The following is an 18,009-nucleotide window of genomic DNA, read 5'->3' as shown; positions in this document are numbered from 1 at the left end:
TTAAATTTAGTTATTTTAGGGAGAATCCAATTAGTTAATTTCAAAAACTGAAACAGCTTCGTTTTAGGAAAATGATTATTGAGAATACCCACAAAGTCAGCTGAATGGGCTTGCCAAGTAAGACTATTTATAAAAGCTTGCTGTGGCTGAGTGTGGTGGCTCATGCCTGTAATCCCAGCACTTTGGGAGGCCGAGGTGGGTGGATCATGAGGTCAGGAGATTGACACCATCCTGGCTAACATGGTGAAACCCCATCTCTAGTAAAAATACAAAAAATTAGCGGGACGTGGTGGCGGGTGCCTGTAGTCCCAGGCACTAGTAAGGCTGAGGCAGGAGAATGGCGTGAACCCAGGAGGCGGAGCTTGCAGTGAGCCAAGACCATGCCACTATACTCCAGCCTGGGCGACAGAGCGAGACTCCATCTCAGAAAAAAAAAAAAAAAAACTGGCTGTATTTGTGCCTTCATGAGAGGGACAATAATTTTTCCAGGATCATATCCATGTAATTTAACAATCTGAGTTCTCCCAATCCCTATCATAGTAGCAATTTGATCTAAATAAGGAGTTAGAGTCTGTGAATTAGTATGTGGAAGGAAAAGTCACTCTACTAAGTCCTGTTCTTGGACAATAACACCAGTAGGTGAATGCTGAGTTGAAAAAATTAGCAAATCTAGAGTCTTCTCTGGATCTATTCTATTTATGTGAGCTTTATAGACTTGCTTTTTGATCAGCTGTAACTTGACCTCAGCCTCCTTTGTTAATTGCTGAGGGCTAGTGAGACTAGGATTTCCTCTAAGGATAGAAAATAAATTACTGATGGCATAGGTAGGAATGCCTAGAGCAGGTCGTATCCAATTAATATCTCCTACTAATTTTTGAGAGTCATTTAATGTTTTTAGTTGACCTCTATGTATGGTTACCTTTTTTTTTTTTTTTTTGAGACAGAGTCTTGCTCTGTCGCCCAGGTTGGAGTGCAGTGGCACAATCTCCGCTCACTGCAAGCTCCGCCTCCTGGGTTCATGCCATTCTTCTGCCTCAGCCTCCTGAGTAGCTGGGACTACAGGTGCCCGCCACCATGCCTGGCTCATTTTTGTATTTTTAGTAGAGACGGGGTTTCACCATGTTTGCCAGGATGGTCTCCATCTCCTGCCCATCTCAGCCTCCCAAAGTGCTGGGATTACAGGCGTGAGTCACCGTGCCCGGCCTACATATGGTTACTTTCTGTGGCACAATGGTAGTGTCATTTACTAAGGTCCCCAAGTAGGAGTAAGGAGCAGTGGTCGGAATTTTGTCAGGAGCTATAATTAAACCAGCGAGAGAAATCGAATTTTGCAAGTGATCATAACATTGGAGTAATATTTCTTGAGAGAGGACAGCACAAAGTATATCATCCATATAGTGAATAATGTAACACTGTGAAAATTTTTTATGAGTAGGTTCAATTGCTTGCCCTACATATGTCTGGCAAATTGTTGGGCTGTTTGACATGCCCTGTGGCAACAGTTTCCAATGATAACGCTTACCTGGCTGCAGGTTGTTTACGGCAGGAATTGTAAATGCAAACTGTTCACAGTCTTGCTCAGCTAAAGGGATAGTAAAGGAACAATCTTTTAAATCTATGACTATTAAAGGCCAATTTTTTGGAATTATAGCAGGAGAAGCCAATCCTGGCTGTAATGCTCCCATAGGTTGTATAACTGAATTGATGGCTCTTAAGTCAGTTAACATTCTCCATTTTCCTGATTTTTTCTTAATTATGAAAACTGGAAGATTCCAAGGAGAAAATGTTGGAGCTATGTGCCCATTTTCTAATTGTTCAGTAACTAATTTCTCTAAAGCCTCCAGTTTTACTTTACTTAGTGGCCATTGTTCTATCCAAATTGGCTTATCTGTTTACCATTTTAAAGGTATAGGTTCTGGAGGCTTAATAATGGCTGCCATCAAAAATTATCTCCTAATCTTTGGCGGGAACTTTGATTTTCTGCTTGAAGCAGTTCTTTCAAAGCTTGCAATTTTTTTTCTAGTCCCATACCAGGGACATACCCTATTTCACGCATCGTATGTTGACTTTGAGGGCTATACAATTGTTCTGGAATTAGAACTTGCGTTCTCCATTGTTGTAATAAATCTCTTCCCCATAAATTTATAGATACAGAAGTTATAATTGGTTTAATAGTCCCAGGTTGTCCATCAGGCCCCTCACAATGCAAAATATAACTACTTTGATATACTTCAGCGGCTTTACCAACTCCAACTATGTTAAATTGAGAGGGTTGAATTGGCCATGTGGACGGCCAGTCCTGTAGAGAAATGATTGAAATACCCACTCCTGTGTCTACCAAACCTTTAAATTTCTTTCCTTGAATAGTTATTTTACGGGTAGGACATTTATCAGTAATTTGATTTACCCAATAAGCTGCTTTGCCTTGTTTATTCATGCTTCCAAATCCTCCTGTTCGTTTAATTTCACTTTTTCCCATTCCCACGTACAGCACAATCAGGAGCTGTGCTATGCGCTCTCCTGGCTCTGCTTTCCAGGGAATAGAAGTAGATAAAACAATTTGAATTTCCCCATTGTAATCTGAATCAATGACTCCTGTATGTATTTGTATCCCCTCTTTTTTTTACTTTATTAAAATTCTAAGTTTTATTTCACACGTATATTTTTGTCTCCCCACCATTTCCATGTCTGACCACCGCTACTACTATGTCCTATCATAACATTCCATACATACTCAAAACCAAGCAAAGGGTGGAGTTCCATCTTTAAAAACTAAACAGGCATTTTGGATAACACATTCTTGGCAATGGAACCTGGACAACATTTATCAAACATGGCAGGGAAAGTTCTCACTCTGCATTATGAAAAGGACAGCCAGATATCAACTGTTACAGAAATGAAATAAGAAGGAAAATTTTTAACAAATTGTTTAAACTATTTTCTTAAAGAGACTTCCTCCACTGCCAGAGATCTTGAATAGCCTCTTGATCAATCATCCAGAAGCAATTCTTCACATAATTGATGAACTTGGCTCCCACTCTGCAAAAAGAACCACCTTTTTCTATACTTGCTTGCACTTTTGCTTTAATGTCTTCTATAGAACTAGGTCCTTTTGGTGTTTTAGGAGTTTTTTCCTGTTTTTTGAATAATTTTTGTCCTTTTGATTTGGTGTTGATGATGATTTTGAGTCTTTTCCATTCTGATTTGACTTTTGTGCATTTTTGGCTGGAGTATCTCATACAGATTTCTTCACTGGCACTTTTTCTTCAGCTTCCTCATCTTCAGAATCATCATCATCTTCTTCTTCATCATCATCATCATGCTCATCATCATCTTCATCAGCAGCAAGTTTTACTTTTTTCTGTGGAACCTTGCCACCACCTCCAGGGGCAGACCGCTTTCCAGATACACTTAAGAGTTTCACATCCTCCTCCTCCTCTTCATCTTCTAACTCTGCATCTTCCTCCACAGCTACTAAGTGCTGTCCACTAGTATGCACTGGCCCCGAACCACACTTCAACCTTGAGACCACTGGTGGTGTTACTTTAAAGCCCCCAAGGGAAACCGTTGGCTGCACAGACATTTTCAAAGTTGCCAGTGTTACTTTAATTGGACTGCCTTCGTAATTCATTGCCTCTGCTTCAACAATGTGCAATTCATCCTTTGCACCAGCCCCTAAACTGACCGTTCTTAAAGATAACTGGTGCTCATTTTCATCATTATCCACCTTAGACTGATAATTTTTGTCGCCCTTTAGTTCACAACCAAATAGATAGTTCTGGGGCCTCAGGGGGCTCATGTCCATGTCCATCAAATCTTCCATCAGGTGGCTGCATGCACTTAGATGGGAGAGAAGGCGGACGGAGATAAACAAATGCTGCTCCAGGGAACAGCCCCGCAGGATGGAATCACACCAATTGTACCCCTTTTAAACTCAAACTAGACCTTCCTAAAAGTAATCCTATTGTCCCTGCTGGCAAGGGTCCACAGACTCCTGTTGGGAGCTTTTGCAGGGGTTCCCCAGGCAGAAGGCTCACAGCTTTTGTGCAGCATAAATCTACTGCGGCACTACCGGCTGTGGCAGGGACAGACATTGTACAGGGGTGAGGGAATGGCCTGAGCTGGAAATGCCCCAGTTTAGAATGGGTCCCGGGACGGGCCCCTCATGGCATTTCCCGAAATTGGGTTCCCATTTTTATCAAACTTAGAGTGACACTGATTAGCTCAATGTTTTCCTTTTTTACATTTTGGACATATTTCAGGAGCAGCAGTTTTCTTTTTTCCCCCTATCTGGTGGCCGGACTTGCTGATTTTTTCTACATTCTTTTTTAGTATGACCGTGCTTCCTACAGTTAAACAAGCTCCAAGATAAAGGAGTATTTCCTTTATCTACTCTCAGTCCTGCCACTGCCTGTGCCAGCAAGGTAGCTTTATGCAGATTACCTCCGATACCATCACAGGCCTTGATATAATCAACTAAATGTGCTTTCCCTCTGATAGGTCGCAGAGCAGCCTGGCAATCGAGATTAGCATTGTCGAAAACTAGTAACTGCAACACTATATCCTGAGCAGCTGAATCTGCAATCATCTTTTTAAGAGACTCCTGTAACCGAGCTATAAAATCAACGTATGGTTCTTTGGGTCCCTGTTTTACAGCACTAAAGGAAGGGTATTGTTCTCTACCTGAAGTGATTTTTTCCCAAGCTCTAATGCACACTCCTCTAAGCGGGTCTATGGCATCATCCTGCATGACCACTTGTGCATCTAAACCAGCACAGCCGCCAACCCCCAAAAGTTGGTCTGCAGTTATGTTAATTTGAGGTTGGGCCTGGGCATTGCAAGCAGTCTGAATGGAAGCTTCGTCTGCCCACCAAGTTTTAAATTGTAAGAACTGAGCAGGAGTCAGACAAGCTCAAGTAACAGCGTCCCAGTCAGTAGGAACCATCCGACTGGTAACAGCAACATTCTTTAACAGTCCCATTACAAAAGGAGAATCTGGTTTAAATTCTTTGAGTAATTTAAAAGGAAAAGGCCAGATGCAGCTGTAATATTTCCCTGTTGATCTGGGGGGTATATTCTAATAGGGAACTGCCAAGCCTCTAAATCACCTCTTGTCTAGCTTGTTGAATTCCTGCCTGAATAGAAAAAACAGCAGTCGCTTGAGGTGCTGCTCGAACAGTCACTGGGGCAACTACTTTTCACCCAGTGTGCTCCAGAAAAGAAAGATCTGGGGGGTCATTTTCTTCAAAATAGTAAGGAGGGGGTGCAAAAGGGTAGAGATGAACTTCTCCTTCCTTTGCCACTTTAACTTTAGCTGGCAAATAAACATGTTATGTAACCTCCTCTGTTACTTTGCTATACTCTTTTTCCTCCTTGTCATCAGTGTGAAAAAGTTACAAGGTGAAACCAACCAGACCCCATATCTGTCCCATTGTTACCCTGATGCTTCTGAGCTCCCCTTCTTACTCACCATAGGGATTGCTTTAAGAGTATTCGGGTGTCCTCCAGCTAGTTTTCTGTTCCTACCATTGCTCTGGCGACCCTTCGACCTAGATTTGAGCCCCCAAGGTGGACGTCACTTGCTGAGACCAGCTTGGTCGGGGAGACCCTAACCCAGCAGCACTAGAGGAATTAAAGACACACACACAGAAATATAGAGATGTGAAGTGGAAAATCAGAGGTCTCACAGTCTTCAGAGCTGAGAGCCCTGAGCAGACATTTACCCACACATTTATTAACAGCAAACCAACCAGTCGTTAGCATTGTTTCTATAGATATTAAATTGACTAAAAGTATCCCTTATGGGAAGCGAAGGGATGGGCTGAATTAAAGGAATAGGTTGGGCTAGTTAACTGCAGCAGGAACAGGCCCTTAAGGCATAGATCGCTCATGCTATTGTTTGTGGCTTAAGAATGCCTTTAAGTGGTTTTCCACCCTGGGCGGGCCAGGTGTTTCTTGCTCTCATTCCCATAAACCCACAACCTTCCAGCGTGGGTGTTAAGGCCATTATGAACATGTTACAGTGCTGCAGAGATTTTATTTATGGCCAATTTTGAGGCCAGCTTATGGCCAGATTTTGGGGTGCTTGCTCCCAACAACACCCAGCTGGTTTTTAAATTTTTGTGGAGATGGGGGTCTCACTATGTTGCCCAGGCTGGTCTCAGACTCCTGAGCTCAAGTGGCCCACCCGCCTCAGCCTCCCAAAGGGCTGGGATTACAGGTGTAAGCCACCGTGCCCAGCCTCTGTAAATGTGTTTCTGAGAATAAGTTGGTCTGAAATGAATCCAAATCGGTTTAGACAGTAAAAGATTAGATTTCATTTAGGACCAAGAATCTTTTCTAAACTTCACCTATCAAAGTACCTTCAGGGCAACCATCTGTTGTTGAAATCTCAGCTGATGCACACTGCAAAAGGTTTAGGAGAAGATTCTGGATAAATAAAACCATGGGGATCCTCTTGAATTAAGGTTATTGGGAGCAGCCCAGGCAGACACACTCACAAAAAATCCTTTTTAACCTTTTTGAATTTTAGGGCCAAATTGACACCTTCATTTCTGAAGACTTTGGGGCTGGCATTGCAGTGTCTAAATGATCCATCCTTCCATTTCTCGTCCTTATTCCCCCAGCTCCCTGCCTTTCTCCAATTTAGTGCTTATTTGTATTTCTACCAGCCGGGACACAGAAGAAAAGATAAAAAGCTCAAAAAGTTGATTCCACTTTTCCAAGGAAGTTAACAGGGAGCAGGTTGACTTTACAGTACAATGTTGAGGATCCTTGCTCTCCAAAACTTTCTTTGTTTTTCTTAGATTCTGTCTCTTCTTGCCTCCCTCATCTTTCATTATATTTCTTTTTTTTTTTTTTAATTAAAAATGTTAAAACAGCAATGAGACAGGGTCTCACTATGTTATACTGGCCAGTCTTGAACTCCTGAGCTCAAGGGATCCACCAGCCTCAGCCTCCCAAAGTGCTGGAATTACAGGTTTAAGCCACTGCACCTGTTTCCTTTAACCTCCCTCAGAAACAGCTCCTTGCTTTCTAGAATCACAGACTCTTAAAGCTAAAAGGGACCCAAGGAATTCTTCTGTATATGGCTTAATAACTCCTGGGGAAAACCAAGCCTCAAAGAGATGAAATGATTTCCCATGACAGCTGGAAACCAAGTCTTTTGACTCATGGCCCTCAATTATTTCTACTATGTCACACTGCCTTGCTTCTCTAAAATAACTGTAAGATGAAAGAAAACTCCAGTCATTGAAGAAAATTTTTTCTTTTCCTTTTTTTTTTTTTTTTTAAGACGGGGTCTCACTCTGTCACCCAGGCTGGAATGCAGTGGCATGATCTCAGCTCACTGCAACCTCCACCTCCCTGGCTCAAGCATCCTCCCACCTCAGCCTACCAAGTAGCTGGGGTCACAGGCATATGCCACCATGCCTGGCTAATTTTGTTTTGTATTTCTTGTAGATACGGGGTTTTGCTATGTTGCCCAAGCTGGTCCTGAACTCCTGAGCTCAAGCCATCCACCCGCCTTGGGATCCCAAAGTGCTGAGATTACAGGTGTGAACCACTCTGCCTGGCTGAATTTTTTTTTTCTATTGTTGGAAAAAAATAATAGCAATATCACACATACATTTTTGCTTTCAGAATATGTTTCCTGAGTTAAAGAGCAAAACTCATGTATGTAGAGGACTGTGTGCTCACAAACGAGACGTTCCCGATAAGCCCTGCTCTTGCAGACAAAGCAGGACGGTCCTTTTCTGCAAACAGAAAGGACAAAGGAGGCAGCTGTAAACAGTGGGCTCTGGGAACTGGTCAGTGTTTACTGATCTTGGGACTCAAGGAAAGGTCAGAGAAGCAACACGTGCCCCGTGACTTGGTCACATTCCACAAACTGCTGGATACAATAAAGCAGAGTGGGCCGGGCGCGGTGGCTCAAGCCTGTAATCCCAGCACTTTGGGAGGCCGAGACGGGTGGATCACGAGGTCAGGAGATCGAGACCATCCTGGTCTACACGGTGAAACCCCGTCTCTACTAAAAAATACAAAAAACTAGCCGGGCGAGGTGGTGGGCGCCTGTAGTCCCAGCTACTCGGGAGGCTGAGGCAGGAGAATGGCGGGAACCCGGGAGGCGGAGCTTGCAGTGAGCCGAGATCGCGCCACTGCACTCCAGCCTGGGCTACAGAGCGAGACTCCGTCTCAAAAAACAAACAAAAAAAAAAATAAAAAAAAAAAAATAAAGCAGAATGTGCCATTCGGTGTGGCCGCCATGTATGTCTTGTCCTGTGTTGTCTTGTGTGTTCATTCCTTTGTTTAGGAAACATGCAGACCCCAACACATGTAAGATAGAATAAAAAAGAAATTCCAATTAAACTAGGAAATAAAAATGCTTTTAATATCAGTTTAATCATTAGATGCCTAATTTGTTCCTCCAGTTAGCTAGTCAGTGGCCCACTATTTCTCAGGTACAAAGGTCTGATAACATCCTAATCAACTGCATGGAGCAATAGGGACCCTCAGCTCTGGATTAATTCAGAAGGCATGTTCTGCATGCCTTGCTCATTTTTTTACTTTCTTTTTATGGATTTGGTTAACTACTTTCCTTCTGCATTCTCAGGTGTTTGAAAGGTATCCATCCAAGTGTCTCTTTACTCTGGTGCACCATAAAAAATTTGAGACAAAAATATTGATATGGTTTGGCTGTGTCCCCACCAAATCTCAACTTGAAGCATAGTTCCCAGAATTCCCACATATTGTGGGAGGGATGGAGGGGGAGGTCATCATGGGGGTCAGTCTTTCCTGTACTATTCTTGTGATAGTGAATAAGTCTCATCAGATCTGATGGGTTTATCAGGCATTTCTGCTTTTGCTTCTTCCTCATTTTTCTCTTGCCGCTGCCATGTAAGAAGTGCCTTTTGGCTCCTGCCATGATTCTGAGGCCTCCCCAGTCACGTGGAACTGTAAATCTAATGAAGCCTCTTTTTCTTCCCAGGCTTGGGTATGTCTTTATCAGCAGCATGAAAACGGACTAATACAGTAAATTGGTACCAGGAGTGGGGCACTGATGAAAAGATACCAAAAAATGTGGAAGCGACTGTGGAACTGGGTAACAGGCAGAAATTGGAACAGTTTGAAGGGCTCAGAAGAAGACAGGAAAATGTGGGAAAGTTTGGAACTTCCTAGAGACTTGTTGGCATTTGGCATTGCCCAAAATGCTGATAGCAATATGGACAATAAAATCATTTTGGAGCTTTAAAGTTTAACTGGTGGGTAGGATGATATTTCACTGTGGTTTTGGTATGCATTTCCCTGGTGCTTAGTGATGTTGAAGCTCCATAAACATTTGCTTGTCTGGTTCACCATACATATTCCCAGCATCTCAGATAGCACCTGACATGTTGGAGATGCTTAACAAATACTTGTTGAATATACGAATGAACAAATAAAGACTGGGTGTGGTGGCTCACACCTGTAATCCCAGCACTTTGAGAGGCCAAGGCAGGAGGATCGTTTAAGGCCAGGAGTTCAAGACCAACCTGGGCAACATAATGACACTGTCTCTACACAAAAATAAGAAGAAAAATAAAATAAAACAAGCTGGAGGATTGTGGATGTTGTTCAAATAGCCATGGGTTGTGCAATTATGATGTTGACTGGATTCGGAATTGTCTGCCAGGAATGAAGCTCCCAAGAATATCAGTATGGGCAGTAAGACACATAGCCTCAATCATCCCAAGGCAATTGGTTCTAACAGCAATTCTTCCTAAACTGGGACTGCACTCTGACAGTTCCTCATAGTGTTTTTCATCATCTTGAAAGGTGGCATATGTCTGTAATACCAGCACTTTAGGAGGCTGAGGCAGGAGGATTGCTTGAGCCCAGGAGTTCAAGACCAGCCTGGGCAACATAGGGGGACCCCTGTCTCTACAAAAAAATAAAAATAAAAAAAATTAGTCAGGTATGGTGATGCACACGTGTAGTCCCAGCTACTTGGGATTCTGAGGTGGGAAGATCTTTTGAGCCTCTGCACTCCAGCCTGGGCAACATGGTCTCAAAATAATAATAATAATAATAAAATAAAAATTAAATTAAAAACTAAAAAAAAACCAAGCGTGGCATATCATTAGGGCTTTTTCACACATCAGTCTAAGTTCTTCAATGACAATGCCCATACAGTATTGGGAACTGTGATGTGTCTATTGATGCTAAGTCCTGAAGTTGATGAGATGAATAAGCCACCATTCTTTTCTTTAAGAATCTCATGGCCAGGTGCAGTGGCTCATGCCTGTAATCCCAGCACTTTGGGAGGCCAAGGTGGGTGGATCACCTGAGGTCGGGAGTTTGAGACCAGCCTGACCAACATGGAGAAACTCTGTCTCTACTAAAAATACAAAAAATTAGCTGGGCGTGGTGGCGCCTGCCTGGAATCCCAGCTACTTGGGAGGCTGAGGTAGGAGAATCCCTTGAACCCAGGAGGTGGAGGTTGTGGTGAGCCGAGACCATGCCATCGCACTCCAGCCTGGGCAAAAAGAGCAAAACTCCACCTCAAAAAAAAAAGAAAAAAAAAGAATCTCATAATCTAGGGCTGGGTGCAGCGGCTCACACCTGTAATCCCAGCACTTTGGGAGGCTGAGGCGGGTGGATCACCTGAGGTCAGCAGTTGGAGACCAGCCTGGCCAACATAGCAAAACCCCGTTTCTACTAAAAATACAAAACTTAGCCAGGTGTGGTGGTGTGCGCCTGTAATCCCGGCTACTCAGGAGGCTGAGGCAAGAGAATTGCTTGAACCCAGGAGGCGAAGGTTTCAGTGAGCTGAGATCGCACCACTGCACTCTAGCCTGGGCGACAGAGCGAGACTGTCTCAAAAAAAAAAAGAAAAGAAAAGAAAAGAAAAGGATCCCTCAATCTAGTAAGGGAAGACACGAGGTGCTTTACTTTTTGCAAATTGCCTGGAACACAGGCTTTTTATTAGCACATGAAGCAGTAACAGCAGTGTTGTTCCACACCATATGATGTTGAAATGGTTGCTGAATCCTTCAGCATTAAAAGCTAGGACACTCTGGATACCACTAAAATGTCCAGTGTTTCAAAATGAACAGTGATAAAAACTACCCATTGCTGAGCTCCTGCTATGAGCATTTTTTATATTGGTTTTCTCTCAAAGTATTTCTGATTGTTATACTCACTTTTACATATGATGAAACAGAGACTCAGAAAAGCTTAGAAACTTGTCCAAGGTCACACAAGTGGTAAGTGTAAGCCATGAATCATATCCAGTTGTTTCCTTTTTTTTTTTTTTTTTGAGACGGAGTCTTGCTCTGTCACCCAGGCTGGAGTGCAGTGGCCAGATCTCAGCTCACTGCAAGCTCCGCCTCCCGGGTTTATGCCATTCTCCTGCCTCAGCCTCCCGAGTAGCTGGGACTACAGGCGCCCGCCACCTCGCCCGGCTAGTTTTTTGTATTTTTTAGTAGAGATGGGGTTTCACCGTGTTAGCCAGGATGGTCTCGATCTCCTGACCTCGTGATCCGCCCATCTCGGCCTCCCAAAGTGCTGGGATTACAGGCTTGAGCCACCGCACCCGGCCCCCAGTTGTTTCTAATGACAGAGCCCATGCTCTTTGCATGATACCACAGGGTCTTGTTTGAAGTATCTCTGGTCCCACTTCCTCAGTTCTTCACATACAATGGATCTCTTCCCAACTTCCCTTCTCTACTCTAGTCAGAGAACATCTTATACACATCAGGTAAAAACTATGTAGATCCATGCAGGCTTCTTTACAACAGAATATCCAATGGCATATTGTGCTGATAGGACCATTATATAAAGTTGTAGGAGTTATAAGAATACAAAGAGGACATAGTGATATGGTTTGGCTCTGTGTCTCGACCCAAATCTCACCTTGAATTGTAATAATCCCCATGTGTCAAGGAAAGGACCAGGTGGAGATAATTGAATCACAGGGGATAGTATCCCCCATGCTGTTCTCATGATAGTGAGTTCTCATGGGATCTGATAGTTTCATAAGAGGCTTCCCTCTTCACTTGGACTCATTCTCTCTCCTGCTGCTGTGCTTTCCTAATTGTAAGATTCCTGAGACTTCCCCAGCCATGTGAAACTGTGAGTCAATGAAACCTCCTTTCTTTGTAAATTACCCAGTCTCCGGCATTTCTTCACAGCAGCGTGAGAACAGACTAATACAGTAAATTGGTACCAGGAGTAGGGTGCTGCCGTAAGGATACCTGAAAATGTGGAAGGAACTTTAGAACTGAGTAACAGGCAGAGGTTGGAAAAGTTTGGATGGCTCAGATGAAAACAGGAAAATGTGGGAAAGTTTGGAACTTTGTAGAGATTTAATGGGTTTGACCAAAATGCTGATAGTGATATGGACAATGACATCCAGGCTGAGGTGGTCTCAGATGGGAATGAGAAACTTGTTGGGAACTGGAATAAAAGTGACTCTTGCTATGCTTTAGCAAAGAGACTGGTGGAATTTTGCCCCTGCCCCTAGAGATCTGTGGAACTTTGAACTTGAGAGAGATGATTTAGGGTATCTGGTGGAAGAAATTTCTAGGCAGCAAACCATCCAAGAGGACGCAGTGCATAAAAGTTTGGAAAATTTGCAGCCTGATGATGCAATAGAAAGGAAAAATCCATTTTCTGGGGAGAAATTCAAACTGGCTGCAGAAATTTATATAATTAATGAGAAGCCAAATACTAATCACCAAAACAGTGGGGAAAATGTCTCCAGGGCATGTCAGAGAACTTCATAGCAGCCCCTCCCATCATAGGTCCAAAGGCCAAGGAGGGAAAAATGGTTTCATGGGCCAGGCCTAGGCCCCCCTGCTCTACACAGCCTCAGGACATGGTGCCCTGTGCCCCAGATGCTTCAGCTCCAGCTGTGGCTAAAAGGGGCCAAGGTATAACTTGGGCCATTTCTTCAGAGGTTGCAAACCCCAAGCCTTGGTGGCTTACATGTGGTGTTGGGCCTGCAGGTACACAGAAGTCAAGAACTGAGGTTGGGGAACCTCTACCTAGATTTCAGAAGATGTATGGAAATGCCTGGATATCTGCTGCAGGGGCAGAGCCCTCATGGAGAACCTCTGTTAGGCCAGCGTGGAAGGGAAATGTGGGGTTGGAGCCCCCACAGAGTCCCCACTGTGGCACTGCCTAGTGGGGCTGTGTAAAGAGGGCCACCATCCTCCAGACCCCTGAATGGTAGATCCACCAACAACTCGCACTGTGTGCCTAGAAAAGCTGCAGACACTCAACACCAGCTGTGAAAGCAGCTGGGAGAGGGGCTACACCCTGGAAAGTCACAGGTACGGAGCTGCCCAAGGCCATGGGAGCCCACCTCTTGCATCAGTGTGACCTGGATGTGAGACATACAGTCGAAGGTGATGATTTTCAAACTTTAATGTTTAATGACTGCCCTATTGGATTTTGGACTTGCATGGGGCCTGTAGCCCCTTTGTTTTGACCAATTTCTCCTATTTGAAATGGGTGTATTTACCCAATGCCTGTACCCCCATTATATCTAGGAAGTAACAAACTTTTGATTTTACAGGCTCATAGGCAGAAGGGACTGTCTTGTCTGAGATGAGACTTCGGACTTGGACTTTTGGGTTAGTGGTGGAATGTGTTAAGACTATGGGGAACTATTGGAAGGGCACAATTGTGTTTTGAAATGTGAGGACATGAGATTTGAAAGGGGCCAGGGCAGAATGATATGGTTTGGCTATGTGTCCCAACCCAAATCTCATCTTGAATGCTAATAATCCCCACATGTCAAGGGCAGAACCAGGTGGAGATAACTGAATCACGGGGGGTGATTTTCCCCATGCTGTTCTTGTGATAGTGAGTGAGTTCTCAGGAGATCTGACAGTTTCATAAGGGGCTTCCCCCTTCACTCGGATTCATTCTGTCTCTTGCCACCCTGTTAAGAGGTGCCTTCTGCCATGACTGTAAGTTTCCTGAGACCACCCAAATCATACTGACCTGTGAGTCAATTAAACCTCTTTTTTTAATATAAATTACCCAGTCTTGGATATTTCTTCATAGTGTTACAGGAAAGTGGTCCCAATCTAGACCCCAAGAGAGGGTTCTTGGATCTCTCGCAAGAAAGAACTCAGGGAGAATCCACAGTGCACAGCAAAAGCAAGTTTATTAACAAAGTAAAGTGGTGAAGGAACAGCTACTCCATAGACAGAGTAGGGCATTCCCAAAAATAAGAGGAGGAATGCATCCACCCAAGGTACAATGCTTGTGAATACATATATATGATTTAAAAAAGAGCATGCACCAGGCAGTGGCTCACACCTGTAACCCCAGCACTTTGGGAGGCCGAGGCAGGTGCATCACTTGAGGTCAGGAATTCAAGACCAGCCTGACCAACATGGCCATCTCTACTAAAAATACAAAAATTAGCCAAGTGTGGTGGCATGAGCCTGTAGTCCCAGCTACTTGGGAGGCTGAGATTGCAGTGAGCTGAGATCACACTACAGCACTCCACTTTAAGCAACAGAGCAAGACCCTGTCTCAAAACAACAACAAAAAACGAGAAAAAAGATCATGGGGAGATGTGCTCTGCTACAAGGGTTTCTGATAAAGGATTAATCTTCTTAATTACTATATTTTGCAAGGATATTATCTTTCTCATGCCTATAATCCTAGCACTTTGGGAGGCCTAGGCAGGCAGATCACAAGGTCTGGAGATTGAGACCATCCTGGCTAACACAGTGAAACCCAGTTTCTACTGAAAAATACAAAAAAAAAAAAAGTTAGCTGGGCATGGTGGCGGGCGCCTGTAGTCCCAGCTACTCAGGAGGCTGAGGCAGGAGAATGGCGTGAACCTGGGAGGCGGAGCTTGCAGTGAGCCGAGGTTGCGCCACTGCACTCCAGCCTGGGCAACAGAGTGAGATTCCGTCTCAAAAAAAAAAAAAAAAAAAGAATATTATCTTTAAAGCAAAATTAGGAATGTCTTTGTTCTCCAGATATCGGGATATTAGAACATTCCCAAGTCTGGGTCTGTTAAGTAAACATTATCAATCTGCTCCATTAACTGTAAACATCTAAACGTTAGGAATACCTTTTTGGGAATGCAGCCCAGCAGGTCACAGCTTCATTTTCCTAGCCCTCACTCAAGATGGAGTCGCTCTGTTTAGAACACCTCGGACAACAGCAGTGTGAGAATGGACTGATACACATGGGGAAAAAGTAACACTAAACCATTAAATGCGGATGTGACTGACACAGACCCTTGATGAACTCAGCTGCTGCTTCCTCATGTATAACTACAGAGCCCTTTTGAGTGACACCATTTCTCCCCCAGGTCTGTCCAGCTTTCTGTCATCTCTTGCCCTACCATAGGTATTTTCAGTCCTTAATGGTCACCTACAAAACATTCACTGATGAAAAGTGGCTGTGTCTTCCAAGCGCTGTGACTCCCCAATACATGGGCAGCAGTGAACACTGGTTTTTCCCTGGAGCCAGACTCTTCGTCTGCCTCAGGGAAGCAGCTCTGCTTGAAGCCCCCGTGGATAAGGTTTCCATGATTTTTCTTCCAGATATCACTACTTGGAAAATTGTGGTTTTATTCCTACTCATTAAGTCTTATAAATATTATGATTTGACATGTCACATTCCCCAGTGAATTTCTGCTTTGCAAACTCTGGGCTGTTTAGACAGTTGCAGAAACAAGGTAGGGAGCCTGGGGGTGGCAGGAATGTAGACAATCACCCCCTGTCCCCGTCTCTTCCCACAAGGACAATCCAGCCAATGGCAGGAGACTGCTGGAAATGTAGAAAAGTTGAGGGAGAAAAACTTTGGAGAATAATTATTTGTCTGCTGAGGTAATAAAACTAACGTTCTGTAAAGCCACTTCTTTGGAGCGTTAGGCAAATATCTTTCGATCTCTTGAATTTGAAATGGTTTTGTAGGTGCATGTGACCACTGACTTCAAAACAAAGGCTTTTGGAGGAGACAGGTCTATTAGCTGCACTCTTCTCTAAATATGTTTAGGCCAGGTGCAGTGGCTCACGTCTGTAATCCCAGCACTTTGGGAGGCCGAGGCGGGTGGATCATTTGACATCAGGAGTTCGAGACCAGCCTTGCCAACATGGTGAAATCCTGTCTCTACTAAAAATACAAAAATTAGCTAGGTTTGGTGGTGGGTGCCTGTAATCCCAGCTACTCAGGAGGCTGAGGCAGAGGAATTGCTTGAATCCGGGAGGTGGAGGTTGCAGTGAGCTGAGATAGTGACACCGCACTCCAGCCAGGGCGACAGAGCAAGACTCCGTCTCAAAATAAATAAATAAAATAAAATAAATATGTTTTAAAAGAAGGTATGTGCCCATGGTGGGAAGAAGAGAGATGAGGAACCAGGGAAATAGTCAAAGAGAAAAAGATGGGGAGAGGGGAAGGACAGGAGGGAAGGGGAGTCAGAAACAAAAGACACACAGGGTTTAAGTGTACCACATCCGTTTCCTTTTCACTAACACAAAAGCCGCTGGATTTCAAATTCATCTGAGCTCTCCTTGGGAGCTGGTTGTGGCCCGAGGCAAGGGCTGACTCTCAGAGGACAGCTTGGCAGTGACAGAGGCAGAAGTCAGACAAAAAGGCTCTGACTGACATGTGAGCGGCAGGGTGATGTCAACAACAGCTGACCCGTCATGAGACCTTAGGAAGAAAACCAATGGGAATCTTGTTTTGGAGCGGCTAGTGCCCAGCTAGCTCCCTGCTAGGTGCTTGGAAACAGATTGACTAGCATAATAGAGTGATTTTGTAATCTGTCATAATACCATAAGCCACAGATCCACAGACTTTGACCCCTCACAGGTATAATAAGCTCCTTTATTCAGCTGCACATGATCTCCCTGTGGGTAAGGAGGGAGGGGGTCCTTCTTCTAATTACACAACCTAAGCATATGTTTTGCTGGAGAACAAAGCATTATATTCATTAGCAACAATCTTGTAAGCCAGGTTCCTTTTACTAGCCAGTTAACTAATTGACAGTAAGAATTTGTATTAATAATAGACTGCAGCCAGGCATGGCTTAATCTGACAGTTTTATTAAAAATGTAGGCAAGTTCCTCAAGTCGGCATGACTGTCAGCCTTTATGTAGGAATCCTGCTTACCAAGGATCTTAACTTGCTGTACAACAACATCACCCTGGCAGAAAATTGTTCTCCCAGGTCAAAGTCCAGGAGTCAGCAAAGTTATTCACTTGGAGGATTTTTTTGTTGTTGTTCCTTTTGTGACACATCTGAACAAGGAAGTGATTTTGTTGTGTTTTCTTAAAATCTTATTGACATGGTTCACTTGTTTTGGACCAAGTTATTCTGGTGATGAATGATCCTAATTTTTCCTTGCTGCTTTTCTGTGTACTTTGTCCTCTTTTTAAAATTTTATTTTGTTTTATGGGGTATGGAAATAATTATTTCTCAAATCACTAGCAACTCCATTGAAAGTTCTGAGAGAGATGGTAGAGACGATGAAATTCAAAATATGTCCTGCCACACACTGTTCTTTCCCGTCTTTGCCTTTGAAATTCTTCCAGGACCTAGCTTAGATACACCCTACCCTATGGCATCTTCTCAAATTTCCCCCATGTTGGAAATCGAGCGTTTTCTGCCCCCATTCTCCCAGCACATGCACCAAACTTCTCTCCAGCTCCTGACTCACCTGACCTAGTACCCACCTTGGGGCATGGTCTGTCCTTTTATCCCTTTTTCCCATGATCCCTTGCCCTTAGCAAATATGCACCAAACATGTGCTGGGTTAAATTGAATGTACTCTTTATTACTGACTCTAATCTCAGTAGTCAGTCTGTAAAACACCTTTGATCTCTGTTGGTTTGTAAATGTCTCTGGAATCTAGCCTTTCTCTGTGGCAGGGCCTTTATCACCTCTTGTCCCCTGCTTCAGCTCAGTCTCCTTGAGAGGGATCTTTCTGAGACATAAATATGGTGACGAGGCCAGGCGCATGGCTCATGCCTGTTATCCCAGCATTTTGGGAGG

At 43.9% G+C, this 18,009-nt stretch overlaps 1 pseudogene; it reads right to left on the bottom strand.

Moving 5' to 3' along the window:
• Nucleotides 1–2,617: 2,617 nt before the first annotated feature.
• LOC117097171 lies at nt 2,618–3,823 on the bottom strand (annotated as a pseudogene).
• Nucleotides 3,824–18,009: the final 14,186 nt, after the last annotated feature.

The sequence above is a fragment of the Trachypithecus francoisi genome, unplaced genomic scaffold, assembly GCF_009764315.1.
Source record: "Trachypithecus francoisi isolate TF-2019V2 unplaced genomic scaffold, Tfra_2.0 Lachesis_group15, whole genome shotgun sequence".
NCBI classification, from domain to species: Eukaryota; Metazoa; Chordata; class Mammalia; order Primates; family Cercopithecidae; genus Trachypithecus; species Trachypithecus francoisi.
This window is presented reverse-complemented; position numbering and strand designations above follow the sequence as displayed.